The 14462-nt window shown below is 33.8% G+C and overlaps 1 non-coding gene across 1 annotated transcript; it reads left to right on the top strand.

Moving 5' to 3' along the window:
- Positions 1-4236: 4236 nt before the first annotated feature.
- On the top strand, positions 4237-4431 carry LOC139846323 (U2 spliceosomal RNA). The gene has a single exon (XR_011759044.1). It is a non-coding gene; the product is annotated as a U2 spliceosomal RNA (small nuclear RNA).
- Positions 4432-14462: the final 10031 nt, after the last annotated feature.

Below are 14462 nucleotides of genomic sequence, written 5' to 3' on the forward strand. Positions count from 1 at the left end.
GCACACCATAAATGAATATTTAAATCAAAGGTTTTCGACAGCTGATGATTTCTACATATAGACAATCACCTTAAATAATAGTTTACAATAGTACTTCCGTTGACAATGCAGTCAAAATAAGATACATGGTGATGATTTGTTGAATGTCGTTTCCTTGAAAAATATGCCATGTAAGACTTCATGCACATAGCTTGTCTAACATATAAGTAAACAATGAAAGACTTCTAGGGAACCTGAGAATAAACATGCTAACAAGTGTCAACACAAAGGTTGGTGAGTTCATAGTTTTAATGTTTTGCATAATCTGTACATAAAGGTGGATCACAAGATTTCAGTTGTTTTCATCCAGAAACGTTTATCAAAATATTCTACAAGATTGAGCACCATGGTAACTAAGCTTTAACGTCGATATAATAATACCCCTGTTTTAACATACATGCAACCAACATGTACAATACACGAAATCCAACATGTACTAAACTCAAATAGCATACGTCTATTTTATAGTTTAGGCTAGGGTTTCTATACCTGGAACAGACGGGGAAGTCAAGCCCTATGGATCCATATACTACTACTCGCGCCCACCAGTTCTTATAACCGGCAGTTACTAGTTACCAAAGCTAAGGGATTTTCGGTTCAAACTCAGTATACAATTTAGTATGTACTTGTGTCCATTGCTTTTAAAATAAAGTGCATGTATTCTCAGCCCAAAAATATAGATTGTAAAAGCAATTAAAAAGGGAGCAAATGAAACTCACCTTAGCAGCATATAAAGTCGTTCACCAAAATGTGATCGAAACTCGGATTACCAAATAACCGTAGATCTCAACCTAGAGAACATATGTTGGTCAATAAATGTCTATCAAGCTAGGTCAGGTCATAGTGTATCACAATCCTAATGCTCGAGATCGACATACAAAAGTTATCAAAAGTTGTTGCAAAAAGTCAATTTTGACAGTTGTTTAACAAAACGAGACATGTCCTATATAAGGATTCATTTACTCGGCTGGTAATATTCAAAAATTCACTTTATCAATCTTATTAACAACTTGTTTAAATATCAATTGCAGATTCAAAAGCAATTTTAATTAACGTTAATCATAATTCAGTTGATCATAACTTTTAATTCGTTCACTAAAATTACGCGGTTTCTAAATGAAAAGTTATTAATTTTTCGTCAGCTTTCTAACGACATGCATATCATATACCTTTTATCAGTAATATATGTATTTAATTCGTGATTCATCATAAATTATCTAACGACGAAATTTAGCATAAAAGCATGCATAAACATATATACTCGAGCACTAGACATGTATACACTATTAATATAAAAAAATAAGATATGAATGCTCACGTATCAATATTGTGATTCAATATTGAAGGAAAGTACGTAGACGTAACGGAGATGATAAACACTAGGTTTGACTTGCGAGTATTACCCATGAACATTACCCATAACCTCCATGGCAATAGCCCATAATTTCCTTGGTTCTAGCTTGCTCGAAAACTCGTTTTGAAATCATTTGGAAATCACTCCGTCGTAATATTTTATGTATATTATTATTTTGTATCGTAAAAATAATAATACTAATACTATTAATAATAAGATTAATAATAATAATCTTAATAATAATATATATATATATATATATATATATATATATATATATATATATATATATAGAGAGAGAGAGAGAGAGAGAGTCGAGAGATAGATATATGAATGAATCAGAAACAGAAATCACGAATTTATAGATGTGGCCAGCAAAAGGGTGTCATGCGATCGCATGGCTTCCCAAGCCATTTCCCATGCGATCGCACGGGAAGGTATGACAGCTCACAAATGTTTTTGTCCTACGCTTGTCGACATATTTATTAATTATATTTATAATATATAATTTATATAATTAATTATATATTATATTAAATTCAAGTGCATAGTTGACTTGTAATTTTTGTTCCGATAAGTCGTACGTCATCACACGACTTATGTCCCGGTTCCGGTTTTTCGAACGTCCTTTCGTACGCTGAGAAAACTTGCATTTTTCGTTTCGTGACCCGTACCTTTGTCAAAATATAGACTTAAATTATCCATAACTATGTCACTCGAAGTGTAGTTTTAATCAATTAAGTGTTTTGGTCATTTGCTTCTATAAATCATCGTCACGTAGTATATACATATACATATATACATTTTCATTTTGAAATAGTGTTTTACTGTAGCAAAGTTACTGTAGCAAAGATTTTTTACTGTAGCAAATAGTGATTTTCGAAAACACTGTAGCTTTTCGGGTACTGTAGCAATTCGAAAAATACTGTAGCAAATTAGTGTTTTACTGGTTCATCTTAAACGTTTTAGTTAACTTATCTAAATATCAATCGAATCAATAATCGAATGTTACTATCATTTACTAAATAACTTGAAATTATATATATATATATATATATATATATATATATATATATATATATATATATATATATATATATATATATATATATATATATTGTTCGTGAATCTAGTCAAAGAATAATTGATTACATGAATATAGTTCCAAAACTTTGAGACTCAACATTACAGACTTTGCTTATCGTGTCGAAAACATTAAATCATTTAAAGATAAAGTTTAAATTTGATCAGAAATTTCCGGGTCGGAAAAGTACAATATGCTCTGCTATGGTTTTGTAGGGAAGCTATAGCAAATCATGGAATATAACAAGTTTTATCGAATAAAATATACGTCACTAAGTTTTATTGAGGATATAATTTACATAGATAAGTTATCCTATAATATTTAGGATTATTATTATATAATGTGTAGGAAACAAAATCAATATTGAGAAAAAAACATTTCATATTAATCATAAAGTTTTACTGTGGACACACGAATCATGGCAGAAGTAGAATTTTGCATGTTAAGATCACATAAAATGTACAAGTGGGCCGGTGCAGTATCAGCAGCAAAGGTGCAAGATTTAGAGAGTAATTTAGTCAGAAGGATAAAAATTGCTTTTCCTCGAGTCTTCAAGCCCACATAATGTAGGATTGTACATGATTGGAGTAATTTCAAGCCCACCACTACTACTACTACTACTACTACTACTACTACTACTACCACCACCACTACCACCACCACCACCACCACCACCACCACCACCACCACCACCACTAATAATAATAATAATAATAATAATAATAATAATAATAATAATAATAATAATAATCTCCAGACTATTTCCAAGTCAACTACCGACATATATTGGTGCGTTACTGCTAAATTGATCAAGGGGATGTATAGCTAGAGTAAATCCACTTATACTCCTATAATGGTTACCAATTCTCCTTGTTAAGTGAGTTGAACCTATTTCGTTTAAGCAATAATACATCATACAAATGTTAAAAAGTTAAATAAAGAAGCAGGAGACAGTTTCATAGTTGGGAACGAATTTATAGAATGGTTCATAAAGAACTGAATAAATCTTGTTGGTTGACATAGCCATTGATAATGAAGAACTGATGCCAGTACAAAGGCTAACCGCTTGCTTTATGTAGTAACGTGTTTTGGTATGAAATAAAAAATTGGTGATAATCAACCAGATAATAGTTCATTAGTTGAATCATTGAATGCAAACAAACAGATTCAAACTCATTGCTATTACCCTATTATGTGCGAGGAAAACACTTTGTTCGCTAAATCTTATATCTTATATACTTTATACCATGTACATATAAACAAAATCTCTACCCATTCACAAGTGTTTCTCAAACTTTATTACATACAATTCAAAATACTGTTCCAAGTATCAAAGTATCAACATACGGAGAGTACATATGAATATATAAAAGTGGTATTGCAACAATTTCACAAAGAAAACATTGGAAATGGAAATGCATATAGAGTAGTACAAAACTGTATATACAGATATTAAGTTATTTTAACGATATATTTCATAGATGCAATTAAACCAACTATTTTCATATTTGAAGTAACAATTTAATCCAAATCTTGAAGAAAAATAATTTGAATCAAGTAGATTACCAATCATCATCAGCATAAATGAAATAAATGAAACGAAATAATGTTAAAAGATCTTTTACGTTTTGCACATGAATGTGCTTTATGTAAAATAAAAGGGGGACAGCTACTACTAAAATGAGGTTTGCATCCCACATCGGCTGAGACAGCAAAAGTGCCAAGGGGGAGTTGTGTATAAAAGAAAAGGCGAGTAGGCATACCTTTCTCGGCCTTTTGGCTAAGATCAAGTGTAGTATTTGTTCTTATCAGTTTAATATCTGATATGTGAGCTATCGGCTCACTCGATATTAATCTTATTTTTTATGGGGAAGGCCATCACACTAGCTTGCTAGTGGGGCTCTTCATTTGTCGCCTTAGCGTTGCACTCCAGCTTAGGCCTGGCACACCCCTCCAATTACAAAATCAAATTTTTGTTGAATTGGGCTTCTCTTAGATTTTAGGGCCCTTTAAAGTATTTCCACGTAAAATTATTGAATTTAGGCTTTTAAATTAAGAAAAAGAAGTTGAAAATTGATGTTAATAGTCGATGTAATTTAACGACAATCACAAGCTATTATTAGAAGACCATATTTAACGCAAGCGTGTTGGGTCATGTGTTGGTCAACACGCCTGGTAACCATGGGGTGCTCCACCAAGTGCTCGAGGCGTGCTTCAACCCAACACCGGCTCAATTTGGTGTGTGTTCAACAATTTGGTGACGTGGGGTAATATATACCATCGAATCGATTTGGCTATCTGACTTATTATATACCATATCTATTTAAAAAATACCCCACCCCTACCCAGCAACACACCACTCAGCATGCCACCCATTGCCCAACTGTCTGGCAGCACGCTCATCAAGCACCCCACCTCCACCTAGCAACACGCCACTTAGCACGCCAACCATTACCCAACAGTCTGGCAGCACACTCATCAAGCACCCCACCCCCACCCAGCAACACGCCTCTTCAGGGATAAAGATGGTCTTATTGTAAAAAAAATTTTGTAGATAATGTTCTTGTTGATAGAATTTCCAATCTTAAAGGATTTAATTCCGTTTGTCAGGGGCAAGTCTTGTTTCATATATTTGCAAACATATTTTCGATTGATCTACAAACATTTGTTGTTACTTTCCATTAATCCCTCCAATAATTTGAAATGAAATTTTGTACTACGTATAATACATCATTAAGGGTAATTTATTAAATCTTGGTAGATCTATAAAAAAACATGTTCGGAAATATCAACTCCTATAATTTAAAAAGAAAAAAGTTGAAAGTTATTAATTAATAGAATGTTCAATCACATAGTCAATTAAATATCATTAATGACAAGATTTTATTGTTGTAGAATGTTTAATAGGTTCTTCTTGATAGAAATCTCATCTTAAAGGATTTTATTTTATTTTATTTTATTTTCCAAGGGTGCAAGTCTCGTTAGCAGATGCAGTTCCATGTTTTGTGAGGGAGGCTACCCGCACAAATAAACTATTGTGGTGAGTAAATATAAGAGGTATCAAGGATTATACAAAACGAACCAATACCTAACGAAAAGGTCTAAAGAAAGGTATAATCTTACATCTTAGCGAGCTTGGTAACGACAACCAAAATTTAACTGAACCAATGGTTTATTAAGTTCGTGTCTAATATTTTTAATCGAATTTAAGCTGTCTAATAAGTATCTCGTGACCATTTCCAACTAATCCCCGATCACCACAAGATATGATGTACTATCAATGAAGTCCAAACTCGAGAATGACCATCAATCAACTATCTTGTAAGACCAATTTTAACCCGGCGTCAGAAGGGTCCCGTCAGACAAGCTGGCGACGGGTGACGCCCCCTGACGCCTATAGTGGGGCGTCAGACGTGACGGATGAGGGGCGTCGGTGAGATTTCCAACGGGTGGTAACAGTAACGTCAGGGACAGGTGTCGATCGCTGGTTGGTCCGCGTCCCAAAGGATACTTTGACCGGTTTTCACTTCTTTTTTTTCCGTAAAATCTTTTTATTTTATCTTTTTATATCATCATCTTCATCCACATACAACTATCTTGTCCATTTATCCATTCCTATCTCCAACTTTCAATTTTTTTTTAAATCTAACTATGTCGAATCCGAATCAACGACCACCATACCCGAACCAAAGACCACCATACCCGAACGAATACGTATCGTACACCGATATGTTGAGGTACGGATCGTATATAGGTCGAGGTTCATCACACCCGAGCCATCTACAACAAATTCCAATTGTTTTGCCCCAACATCGTCCATTGACACCCGAAGAACAACATCAAGTTTGGTTGCAACAAAACTCACTTTTTGAACAAGCCCGCAATTTCGGAACTCCGCCTCCGATCACACCGCATCCGGAATCTCCCCGTCCCGAAACTCCGCGTCCGGAAAGTCCGGTGACTCAAGTTGATACGGTGCCGAAAACGCAACAACGTAAACAACGAAAACATAAAAAAAGAAGGTAAAATTTGATTATTTTTTTTAATATTTCGGTATATGTATATGTATATATTTGTATTAATCATGATTTTTTTTACATATTTCGGTATATGTATATGTATATGTGTGTGTGTGTATATATATATATATATATATATATATATATATAGAATATTTATGTGTATATATAGTTTGATTATTTATGTTAATGGAATAGAATATTTATGTTCATTATGTATATATAATATATGTAGGTACCGAACAAGTTCCGATTAAAAAAAAAGTGCACACTATGGACTACCAAAGAAAAAGAGTGGTTGGCGCAATGTTGGATCGATTCTTCTCAAGATTCCCGAAAGGAAAATTCGCAAAAGTATGAATCGTTGTGGGGTACGGTTTATAAGAAATTTAATAACAACAAGCACGGGTGGTATAGAGGCGATGACCAATTGTCCTCAAAATGGAGAAATATTAACAAAAATTGTCAAGAGTATAATGTCGCTTACAACGAAGCCCTACGAAATAGGAGAAGCGGAGAGAGTGACCTCGATGCTGAGAATAGAGCCCATGAAATCTATGTACTAAATACCAAAGGGAAAAAAATTAATATGATGGATGCTTGGTGGTTTTTGAAAGATAACGCGAAGTGGTACGTTCCCGGCACGCGTAGTCATGTTTCTTTAGATGCCAACGATGAAGATTTTGATGTTCCACTTTCTCAAAACGATCTTTTCGAGAATGATCCTTTTCCAAGGCCAATGGGGGCGAGAACGGGCAAAAAAGAAGGCTCGATCAACAAGTACCGACACCGACAAAACTCGTTCTTCAACTCGATCATCAAAAGCGGATGAGGCTTTGGAAGCTATTTCAAAGCATAAGGAAGCAAGAACATCGGGTATAGAACATGCGAAAAAGGAAGCAACACTCCAAACCGCGTTTCAAGGAGCTACCAATTTAACCATCAACCCCCCGGCAATCGATGACCAAGTCCGAAAACAAATGATTGAAGGGCTTCAAAAAGTGTTCCTCGACAAATAAAGATACTTGCTCCAACCAACGCCACCACCTCAAAACAACGACTCATCCGAAGACGACAATTAGTTTTTAAGTTTTTAAGTAACGAATATTATTTTTTTTCCGTATTATGTATGTTTTTAGTTTTTTTTTATCCGAATGTATGATTTTAAGTTTATTAATGTTTAAAATATTTTAGTTTTTATTAAATAATATATTAAATTTAAATTGTATAAAACTGGTGGGACATATTTGACACTGGAGGGGCGTCAGGGTTATTTGAGTGTCAAATGCTGACACTGCCACGTTACAGGCAGATTGCACATTTTGGCCAAAAAGTGAACAATATGCCTGTGACGTCAGAGCAGGGTTAAAATTGGTCTAATAGTTAATTGAAAATGGATTGTAGTAAGTTAGCATATTTGATTGGTTTTAATAACTTTTGCAGTTTTATTCCTATTGAATCCTCACCCATCATAACTTTGCTACCTCTCTTTGATTCATTTAAGTGTTATCACCGGGACGCCAAAAATGAAGAAGAGCCCAATCAAAAGCGTGTTTGGATTTAGGATTATCATCGACGCCGAATCATATATTCTTCTTCTTCTTCTTCGTTCAAAGATTGCATTCTCATTTCTCATACTTATTGTGACTGATTGGTAGGTTGATTATTAGTTTTTTTACAATTAATACATAACAAATCATCTCTAAAATTGTCGTAACAAGATACTTCAAACATCAAAAAATCATTACTTCATATATCAACAAATTATACATTATACGCTCAGGAACCCTAATTATCACCAAACATTAATGGGCGAATTTAATTTTAAAATTCACCACACATGAGCTACATAAATCAAACACACCAAGACATATACCATCACATCGATATCGATTGCGAATTCATCTCGCGATATTGAAAATCAAATTATCGATTGAAATATGAAAATAAAAATTGAGGCTAATGAAATAAAATAAATTCACCTGTAATTGATGTCGGCGTATAATGTACGGCGCAATAGTCGGGCGTAGTAGTTGGAGTAATGTACGACAGCTACGCCTCCGGTGGATGTTGTTGCTCCGCCGCTGGTGAATCTCCGAGTAGTGTAGCGGTAATCAATTTGGGGTTTGGGAAGGAAAGCGGAGGTGATGCCGTCGTAGTAGCCGAAGATGGCGGTGTAGCAGTCAATGGTCTCTCATTCTATAAAAAAAAATAACAATGCGACCAATGAGACCAAACTTTAAGTTGAGATTCAAGGGACCAATCAGATTGCGACACGTGGCGCGATAATCACATGTGATTGAAAAAAAAAATAAAAAAAAATTCGAAAAAAAAAAATTTCAAAATTTTTTTTCTTCGAATTTTTTTTTCAATCACATGTGATTAAATTTAACATGCAGTAAATCACATGTGATTGGGCATGCCAATCACATGTGATTGTAAAACCCAATCACATGTGATTGTTGCATGTCAAATCCAATCACATGTGATTGAAAAATAAAATTCAGTAAAATGACGAATAATAACGAATTTCACTAAATTTGTGCTAAAACCTTCAAACACCAAGTCTAAAATTTTGAAGATATGATCACGAAACGCTAACAAACTTGATCAAATCACCGAATTAAAGTATGTTTCCGGTTGAAATTTTTTTAAAAAAATTGTAATTTTTTTAATCACATGTGATTGGATTTGATATGCTGAATCATATTGATTGAGTTCCACAATCACATGTGATTGGATTTTACAATCACATGTGATTGGATTTGATATGCTAAATTTTAAAAAAAAAAAAAAAATTCATAAAAAAAAATTTCCGAAATTTTTTTTTTTAAAATTTAAAAAAAAATTTAAAAAATTTTTAATTTTTTTTCCAATCACATGTGATTGTCGCGCCACATGTCGCGCTCTGATTGGTTCATTGAATTTCAAGCAAATGTTTGGTTTCAAGGGAATACAACTCATCATTTATATATAATAAATTGATTATAATAAATTGATTTTTTTTACGGCAAAAAAGAAATTTATTAAAAAACTTTCATCAGAACGATAAATATTCAACATATTACAATGAAAGAGGCTTTTGAGCGCAAAAAAAAAAAAAAAAAAAAAAAAAAAAAATCATGACAGAAGATTGAAAGAACAACACGAAACAAAAGAAGCTCGAAAGCAAAACCATGCATACGAGAAACGCCAACCCCAATATTGACCCGGATTAAGAGCCCACTCGAATACCAGGCCCACTCGAAAAGCGGACTTAAGCACCTAACAATAAAACAAGCCCAACAAAAGCGAAGCTCATTAGCCTAAACAAAGAGGAGAAAGAGACGATTCAATCGTCATTGAAGATCCATCCTCCCCTAATTGAATTGGAAGCGTCCATTCAACACCTGAGCCCTAAAAACACGTCAATTGCTAATTACTGGAAAGATTCATCGTCTTCAATAGAATCTCGAGGATCAAATTGGCGATACGAAGACCAAATGAAACAATATTGTTTGTCAGAGGAGATTGAGCACATGTAATTTTGTCGAAATTAAACGTCTTTGTACAGGAAATTGAATCTGTAAGAGTGATGAAAATGGTAAGAAACTAGCCTCTTGATTAATGATTCTTGATTGGAGTATCATCGTTAGTCATATTTTCTATCATCACTCCAAAATTATACAACTCTTCTTTATATGTTAACTTTTTTGAACCAAATTGTTGTCCGTTTGTGTTGTTGTTTTTGACATTTGCAGAAATGCCTACTACGTGATTGATCTCGCTGGTGATGTCGAAAATATCGGATAAGTTTGGTACCTCGTCCATCCAATTGTTGGTATTTTCTTTGGACATTTTCGTACCACCTTTTTTGGTCTGAACAAAAGGTTGAATAGGTTTTTCAATGGGTAAGCATCTAGCTTTGATTTCTTGACATTCTTTCTTACAAGAATTTCCAAGACAATGATCAGATTGGTGTGGTTCTGTTGCAGAAGGCGAAAGAGTGTGACCATTAAAGGAGACAACCTTGGAATGAGCAACGTTTTTAAACCAGTTGGAAATAGACGAGGAATGGGTATTTTGGACAGCAGGAGTAAAAGAGGCAGAAGCTGAGGAGTTGTTATTTTCTCCAATGCATTGTTCTTCAATTGGAACTTGAGAGTTAAACTTTGAAACAGGGCTGGAAAAAGAAATGTCTGCTTTATTTTTCAAATGTTTGAAAATGGCAGATGAGTCATTTTTGTATTGAACAGGAGATGAAATAAGGTTTGTTGCTTTGGAAGAAAGGGTATGAAAGTCATTTTGGTTTAGTGAAAAGGACTCCTTATGGGGAGTGGAAATATTATCTGTATCTTGCGCATGCCTGTCCTTATTATTATTCCCATTAGATGTAAAAATTGACTTTTTGATCCCATCCACAATATCTTTTTGAGATTTGACATCACTAGTTACATTTTCTAACGAATAATGAATATCTTTTGATTTGTTACCGTTGCTAAAAGATTTAGTTGGAGTTACATAGTTTAAATCCTCATCCCCAACGGTAATTTCTCCTTCTTCCGGTGGATTTTCCGGCGAATTAAGATTAGATTCCGGGCAAACAATGTCCCGAATCATGGCTCTTTTTTGTTCTTCAACTGCATTGATTGTACACTGTAACACATGATTGTACTCTTCTATAATATCCTCTGACACAATCTCAACTTCATCATGAAGATGAAGTTCTTCAACCCACAGTTTACATCTAAATTGATTCGATACTTTATCATAAGCATAAGTTTTGATAGGACCTGGATCACAAACTTCAACTAAAGCAAATAGTGTATCTGCTTGTGTAGCCCGATGAGACTTTGTGTCTATTTGAATAACCTTTCCAAATTCTTTTGCAACTTCAATTGTGCAATCTGACGAGCAACATTCAAAGGGGATTCCTTTGATTGCTAACTTTGTGAATCTTGAGAATTTGTTTGTTCTTTGGTTCCAATGACGACTTCTGCAAATTCAACAACGTTCATAGTGGGACCCATAGTCATCCTGTGAAAACTCTCGGCATCGGCACATTGAACAACGTAAGCGAATAAACCCCAAACAGAAACAGATCGAATTGCAATACTACGGCTTTTCAACCATTTAAGCAATTTCTGAGCTTTCATAGGCTCTTTGTCAATAATGATAGCAGTAAGATCTAAGTTGTGACGATCGCTCCAAATCCATATGGACGAACACGTCATTCATCGATTTCATTGCGAGGTATTTGACCTCTATATGATACGTTTTGTAAACATTGCATTCTTTTAAAAAGGCACATCATAAATGAATATTTAAATCAAGGGTTTTCGACATCTGATGATTTCTACATATAGACAATCACCGTAAATAATAGTTTACAATAATACTTCCGTTGACAATACAGTCAAAATAAGATACATGGTGATGATTTGGTGAATGCAACGTTTCCTTGAAAAATATGTCATGTAAGACTCCATGCACATAGCTTGTCTAACACATAAACAAATAGCAGAAGACTTCTAGGAAACCTGAGAATAAACATGCTAACAAGTGTCAACACAAAGGTTGGTGAGTTCATAGTTTTATAGTTTCATATAATCTGTATATAAAGGTGGATCACAAGATTTCAGTTGTTTCGTCCAGAAACGTTTATTAAAATATTCTACAAGATTGAGCACCCTGGTAACTAAACTTTAACATCTATCTAATAAGTACCCCTGTGTTTAACATGCAACCAACATATACGATACACTCAAATAGCATACATCTGTTTTATAGTTCAGGCTAGGGTTTCTATACCTGGAACAGACGGGGATGTCAAGCCCTATGGATCCATATATAACTACTCGCGCCCACCAGTTCTTATAACCAGCAGTTACTAGTTACCAAAGCTAAGGGATTTTCGGTTCAAACTCGGTGTAGAATTTAGTATGTACTTGTATCCATTGTGTTTAAAATAAAGTGCATGTATTCTCAGCCCAAAAATATATATTGTAAAAGCAATTAAAAAGGGAGCAAATGAAACTCACCTTAGCAGCACATAAAGTTGTTCATCGTAATGTGACCGAAACTCGAATTACCAAATAATCGTAGACCTCAACCTAGAGAACATATGTTGGTCAATAAATGTCTATCAAGCTAGGTCAGGTCATAGTGTATCACAATCCTAATGCTCGATATCGACATACAAAAGTTATCCAATGTTGTTTCAAAAAGTCAATTTTGACAATAGTTCAACAAACGAGACGTACCTTATATAAGGATTCATTTACTCGGCTGGTAATATTTAAAAATCCATTTTATCAATCTTGTAAACAAGTTGTTTAAATCTTAATTGCAAATTCATAAGCAATTCCAATTAACATCAATTATAATTCAGTTGATCATATCTTTTAATCCGTTCATCGAAACTATTCGATGTCTAAATGAAAAGTCATTGATTTTTCGTCAGCTTTCCAAAAACATGTATATCATATACCTTTTACCAGTAATATATGTATTTAATTCGTGATTCATTATAAACTGTTTAGCGACGAAATTTAGCATACAAACATGTATAAATATATATACTCGAGCACTAGACATGGATACACAATTAATATATAAAATATAAAATATGAGTGCTTACGTATCAGTATTGAGATTCAATATTGTAGGAAAGTACGTAGACGTAACGGAGATGATAAACACTAGGTTTGATTCACAAATATACCCCCGAACATTACCCATAACCTCCTTGGCAATAACACATAATTTTCTTAGCTCTATCTCGCTTGAAAACCATTTTGAAAGTGACACGCTCATAACCTCGTCGTAGTATTTTATGTATAATACTAATTAATAATATTAATATTAATAATAATAAGATTAATAATAATATTAATCTTAATAATAATAATAATAATAATAATAATAATAATAATAATAATAATAATATAAATATAAATATAAATATATATACGAGTGTAATATGTATGTGTGCAAAACTGGAACGAATTCGACTGAATTTATAGATGTGGCCTGATTTCCAACCCCATGCGATCGCATGGTTTTTAGGCATCAAGGCTGTCAGGACCCGTCCTAATCCATCCGGACGAAGTCCATATCGATTATAAATGATTCACAACAATTGATTACATCGCGAGGTACTTGACCTCTATATGATACATTTTACAAACATTGCATTCGTTTTTGAAAAGACAATCTTTTATTACATCGAAAGTTGACAGGCATGCATACCATTTCATAATATATCTAACTAAAATTGACTTAATAATAATCTTGATGAACTCGACGATTCGAATGCAACGTCTTTTGAAATATGTCATGAATGACTCCAAGTAATACCTATAAAATGAGTTAATGCACAGCGGAAGATTTCTTTCGTACCTGAGAATAAACATGCTTTCAAGTGTCAACCAAAAGGTTGGTAAGTTCATTAGTTTATCATAAATAATCATTTCATAATTTTAATAGACCACAAGATTTCATATTTCCATTTCTCATAAACGTACGTCCCATGCATAGAGACAAAAATATCATTCATATGGATTGAACACCTGGTAACCGACATTCACAATATGTATATAAGAATATCCCCATCATTCCGGGATCCTCCTTCGGACATGATATAAATTTCAAAGTACTAAAGCATCCGGTACTTTGAATGGGGCTTGTTGGGCCCGATAGATCTATCTTTAGAGTTCGCGTCAATTTGGGTGTCTGTTCCCTAATTCTTAGATTACCAGACTTAATAAAAAGGGGCATATTAGATTTCGATAATTCAACCATATAATGTAGTTTCAATTACTTGTGTCCATTTCGTAAAACATTTATAAAAGCAGCGCATGTATTCTCAGTCCTAAAAATGTAAAGAGTAAAAGGGAGCAAATGAACTCACCATACTGTATTTTGTAGTAAAAATACATATGACGTCATTTAACAAGTGTAGGGTTGACCTCGGATTCACGAACCT

Source organism: Rutidosis leptorrhynchoides, chromosome 4 (assembly GCF_046630445.1).
Source record: "Rutidosis leptorrhynchoides isolate AG116_Rl617_1_P2 chromosome 4, CSIRO_AGI_Rlap_v1, whole genome shotgun sequence".
NCBI lineage: Eukaryota > Viridiplantae > Streptophyta > Magnoliopsida > Asterales > Asteraceae > Rutidosis > Rutidosis leptorrhynchoides.